A 6,015-nucleotide genomic window follows, 5' to 3' on the forward strand; every position below is an offset into this window, starting at 1 on the left:
TCAAGGGCAGGGGGGAAAAAGGAGAAACATGTAATACTCTTTGTAATAAAAAAAAAAAAAAAAAGCAGATGCTTTCCTCCAGCCTTGCGGGCTTCCTCTAGCGCCCCCTACTGGCAGAGCCTCATAAGGTGCCAGCGACAAATCCACATATGGTTTGCAGAAGCCCAGCTCCAGCAGCTTAGGAAAAGAATATAAGTTTCCAGTTTGGGGCTGTGACAGGTGATGCTGTTACAAGCATTCTTGTACATAACCTTTGATGCACTTGTGCACTCATATTTGGGGTGATATACCTAGGCGTGTACTTGCTGACATAATAGATACACTTATTAACCATGTGTGGTACTACTGTGATGCCAATTTGCATACAGTATTTCAAATTACACTATTGAAGTTGACCAGCTTTGGCCAACTGGATATCCTTTTTACAAAGGCGCTCGATTAAGTCTCTAGCCCATGTACAATTTTCTTATTGCTCTATGAAGATTTTAAAATATATTCTTGATACAAGCCCTTTTGATTATATGTATTACAAACATCTTCTCCAGCCTGGGAACTTGCCTTTTTCACTCTCTCAGTGATGTCTGGTGATGAATAGATGTTCCTTTTTTTAAAATTTTAATCCTTACCCGAGGATATGCTTATTGATTTTAGAGGGGAGGGGGGAGGGAGAGAGAGAGAGAGAGAGAGAGACACTGATGTGAGAAAGGAACATCGATTGATTGCCTTCCTATATGCTCCTGAATGGGGATCAAACCCATAACCTAGGTATGTGCCCTGACCAGAAATAGAATCTGCAGCCTTTAGGGTACAGGATGATGTTCCAAACAAGTAAGCCACACCAGCCAGGGCAGATGTTCCCAATTATATGTAGTACAATTTATCAGTCGTTTCCTTTAGGGTTAATCCTATTTGTGTCTTCTTTCAGAAATAGTCCCTTATTCCAGGGTCATGAAGATATTCTCCTACATTATATTCTTTTTTTATCTCTTTGTTCATATGTACTGATTTCTGAGTAATTTCTTCAGCTTTATTTTCTGATTTTCTAGTTCTGTTATTGGCAGTTTCTAATCACCCACTGGGTTCTTTATGAAAATAATATATTTTTAATTTTTAGAACTTGTATTTTTTCTCCAAATCTACCTGGTCATGTTTGATAGCTCTTGTTCCTGCATTGTTTTTTCAAATTACTTTTTATTTCTTTAAACGTACTCAACATATGTAATATGTATTTTGTGCCTAAAAATTACAATATCTGTTGTTGCTGTAAGTGTGAGTTTACAGTCCAATGTTTCTGCTCTCGCTTCCTTATGGGGGCATGCTTCCTTCTGGTTTTCAGAATTGTTTGCTATGAATTTGAAAGTTCGTTAAAATTTTATCCATGGGAATCCTTCAAAGCCTGGATTTAAAGCATGTTCTTCCAGAGAATTGCACTTGGTCATGCCTAGAAACACTCCTAAATCAAGACCACTTGAAACTTTTGCTTTCCCAGCCCCCCCCCCCCAAGTTTAAGGGCTTAGCAATATAAGACTCCCCCCACTCCCACCCCGAGGCAAGATCTGTTTGGACAAGTATCCTTATCTCTCTTTTATAGACTGAGGGTGTTGCCTTTGGGGATCCCTGCTTTATGTCAGGGTCTCTGACTCAATATCCTATTTGGTGTGGGCCTCAGGCTTTGTCTCTAGTCCCCAGATTTGGTCTGTTAAAGGCCTGGCCTCGGGCAGAGGAATCTGGAGCTACTGCCAAGGCAGCACTGGCCTCGGTGCAGGCTTACCGTTTTTGGTTTTATGGTGTGTTTTTTTTATCCCTTCTGTTATTGCTTTTCTTTATCTTCCTACTGGCCCAACAATGCATTTAAAAAATGCTTTTAATGTTTTATGCATCATCTTTGTTGTTGTTGTTAACCCTCACCCAAGGAGAGAGTGAGAGTATTTCACCAGAGCCCCGTGCAGTGAGCTGTGGTTTCTGGGATGTGTGGTACAGAAGCTATTTCCATCCAATTTGGACCCAACCAGAGGTTCTGACCCCCTGAAGTATTATATATATACTAGAGGCCCGGTGCACAAAATTTGTGCACGGGAGAGGAGTCCCCTCAGCCCGCCCTGCACCCTCTCGAAATCCAGGACCCCTCAGGGGATGTCCAACTGCCAGTTTAGACCCGATCCCTGCCTGATCGCCCCTAACCACTCTGCCTGCCTGCCTCATCACCCCTAACTGCTCGCCTGCCTGCCTGATTGCCCCTAACCACCTCTGCCTCAGCCCCCACCACCGTGGCTTCATCAAGAAGGATGTCCGGAATGACATCCAGAAGGTTGTTAGGCTGTCCAGTCTAATTAGCATATTATGCTTTTATTATTATAGATATATAAAATTGATTTCAGACAGGAAGGGAGAGGGAGAGAGAGATAGAAACATCAATGATGAGAGAGAATCATTGATCGGCTGCCTCCTGCACGCCCCCCACTGAGGATAGAGCCTGTGGCCTGGGCATGTCAGTCTGCAGGCCGACGCTCTATCCAGGGAGCCTAACAGCTAGGGCACCCCCTGAAGTCTTGATGTAACTGTTGTCATTCAGGCCAGCCTGATTTACTCAGTGATTTTTCTCCTTTCGGGATCCTTCATGTGGAAGATGGTTTCTATTCTGATGACTAGATCATACTTCTTTAGAATTTATTTTTAGGTTTTAAAAAACAACAACCCTCATTCATCTTTGCCCCTTTACACTTCTCAGCTTATTCAATGGCACTGGTCCTTAGTTCCTGCTTCTGTCCCCACTAATACCTCACTGATGGCTGGCGGTCAGCTCTTCTTACGAGTATCTCCTGTCAGTTACACGGATTCCTGCGGCTCCTGCCCTAGGCAGTCGAGGAGGTTGGTCCCTTGTCCTTTGTTTGGCTGTTCAGCAGCTGATGCCTTGCTGTGTTGGGGTCAGGCGATCCTCTCCCAACCTAGGCCCTAGGGGGGCAGGATCCCCAGAGAGGGGAAGTTATATGTGCCCCACAACCCCCTAGGGCGGGAGGAGTGGGAAACCCAGGCTCAACTGAGAGGAGCTAGATACTCACCCCTGGGGGTTCTCGTCATCAAAGCAGGGACTGTGGTGGTTCCTTTAGAGGCCGGGGCGTGGGGACCGGTGGCTGTGTGCTTACTGGGTGTGCACGGGTCACAGGGTAAGAGACTCAAAGGCTCCTTTGCCTTCAGGGAGAATGCAGGGTGAATTCTGAACCCTCAGACCATTTACCCCGTGTTGCCAAGACTCCTTGCCTTCCTGCCTGTGTCCTCAGAAGCTGCAAAAGCTACAGCCAGGTGGCACCTGTGTTGTCAGATTGCCCCCTTCCTTCCTCTCCAGATCGCTGCCAGACCTCCGGGCTCCCTTCCATCCCTTTGCTGTCTCCCCCTCCCAGCACCCCTTCCTCTGGTATTTGCCTGAGTCTGGACCAAGCTGCAGAGCTGCCCTGGCTCCTCAGGAGAGCTCTGGCCTGGTGGGCAGAAGGGTCTGAGCGGGGAGAGAGCACCGCGTGCTGGCCTCTCCTCTCCTCTCCTCTCCTCTCCCCTCCAGCTGCTCTCCCTTCTCGCTGGGCTCAGAGCAGGGTCTCTGGCCTTTGCTGCTTGAGTCACTTCCCCAGCCCTTTGTCTCCTATTCACCCCACCTCACACCCTTTGCTCGGTGTCCGCAGGACCTCTCTGGGGGCACCGCAGGGCTCCCCAAGAAGAGGAGTCATGGGATGCTGAAGGGCATCAGAGACAAGGAGGCCGTGGCAGAGCCTGAGGAAGGCCCAGTCCACTCGGGGAGCAGCCCCACCTTCGTTCCCCAGGAGACCTAACGATCAGGACGCAGGCCTCTGCCCACACTCTGCCAGGCACCCCGGAGACCCCAAGCCCTTTGTCTCTCAAAGACCAAAACCAACTCACTGTCTGCCCAAGGCCGAGGGCAGAGCGTCACGTCCAGGATCAGGATGAGGTGGGATCTCCCCTTGACCATCACGGATTTCTTCCAGAGCAAAAATCATAAATCCTTCGGTCTCAGGACCCCTTGACATTCTTTAAAAAGTAGGACTCTGACGAGCTTTTACTCGTGTGAGTTGTTTCTACTGACAGTCACCACATTAGAAATTAAAATAGAGACTTTTAAAGAATATTTATTTTAAAATAACATTTATTACCCACTACGTGTGAACATATATAACACTTTTATGAAAAAGAATAGTTTTCCACACTGGAGACAGCTTTGCCGGGGAAACGCCGGAGGCAGCCTTAGAACCTGTAACGTGGCCCTCGCCCTTCCTCCGCCCTCCACCGGCTTCCTCTCCCGTTTGCCCTCCTGTCTTCTCTACCAGGGTGACGTGGGCGCCCCCCAGCCACCCAGGGCACAGGATTGAGTCTGACCTGGGTGGGATGGGGCAAGCTCCAAACCAGTTTCCTCAGTTATCAGGAGAAACCCGATGCTTTGGGGGGGGCGGGGAGGGGTAGAGCTGTCACATGCAGGATCAGGGGTGAGGTAGGGTCTCCCCATGCACACTCAACGCCCGCTTTCCCAGTTTCATTCCTGGAAGGAGACTGTGACCTGCTCCTCTTCCTATCACCCTCAAACTCAACCAGGAAGATGCCGCTCATTGGTTTGAAGAATAGGAGACTCGAGCTGGACTTTTATGGTCTGTGAAGAACACTGCATTCGTGCCCACCCACACCTGGTCTCTGGCCCTGCCGGGCCCCGTCCAGCTGCCCAGAGCAGCTCTGCACAAGCTCTCCAGGCCCTCAGCAGAGACTCGGTAGATTTACGAGGTCAGCCTTGGCCCAGGCCCTCTCCCCATGGCTCCCAGCCATAGTCCAGCTGCTCTCCCACATCCATGCAGCCTGACTAGGACGTTCTGTGTCTTTTTTCCTGCCTCCACCCCAACTTGCTGAGTCACCCCTTCAGTCCCCTTCCCGCTGCCCCCCGGGCCAGCCCTGTGGGAGAACAGCAACTCCTCACACCGGTGACCCCCAGCCACTGCCAGCCGGCCCCAAACCTCACTTACTCTCATGGTGGCGATGGTGGCTCTAAGGCGGGTACTCTGTACTCTTGGGATTCTAGTCGTCTTCACCCATCCCCTTTCACTCAACAAAATGGTGATTCTTTCTCTGTCTGGACTTCTGGCTCCTGAAGCGATACCTGATCTGGAAGATTCCTTCCAGTATGTGCAAACTCTGTGATTAGTCCTCAAATGATTTCTTCAGGACCAGAGGTAAATTCCACTAGAACGCTATCAAATTTCTGGCTCCCCATGGCAGGACTGAGGGAGAGCCTGGGAGGGCAGTGTCTGTGGGAAGGAGTTGACCCGAGAGAGGTCACTTGTAGACAGATTGTAGAAATAATGTTAGAGCCAGTGAGTCCTTAGGCCAAAATCATACAAGAATCCCTCTGGACCCGGACCTTGTTTTTCCTGGAGGTTGGATTCCTAACATAATGGAAAGAGAAGACTGTAATTATCATCCCCTGGAAGAGATACACATTCTTCTTCTAAGGTCCTTCAAGGATGTGATTGAACCAACCGACATTCTTCTTATGCAAGGCCTTAGGGTGCTGCGGGTTCGTTAAGGTGGCGCTGCCTCGGGGTCAGGTCTTCTCGGATGAGGCAGTGGGGACTAAAAGTGTCTCGGAAACCGGAATGCAAGCCATGCGAGCTTTATGGCTTCACCTGTAAATAGAACTCACATCAAGGAAAGAGTGGGAGGGTGCAGGGCCCCGAGGGGGAGACACTGTAGTGCTGAGGGGCAGCTGGAGAGACCATAATGCAGAGACAAGCCTCCTAATCGCCGTCCTGCCTCTTTGGCATCCGTGTACGTCGTGGTGAAATAACAAAACGTTCCCTTCTTCAGTTTCCCCTCTGCTCATGCGACCCCAGCCCAGCTCTGTTCACACGCACAGCGGCCAAGAGCGTGCCTGGTCCCATCAGCCCCTGCGGCTGCTGCCATCCTAGGCCCCTCCCTCTGCTTGCAATCTCCAGAGGGTTTGCAGGAACTTTGGGGTGTGATGGGGTG

This window comes from Myotis brandtii, unplaced genomic scaffold (genome assembly GCF_000412655.1).
Source record: "Myotis brandtii unplaced genomic scaffold, ASM41265v1 scaffold454, whole genome shotgun sequence".
NCBI lineage: Eukaryota > Metazoa > Chordata > Mammalia > Chiroptera > Vespertilionidae > Myotis > Myotis brandtii.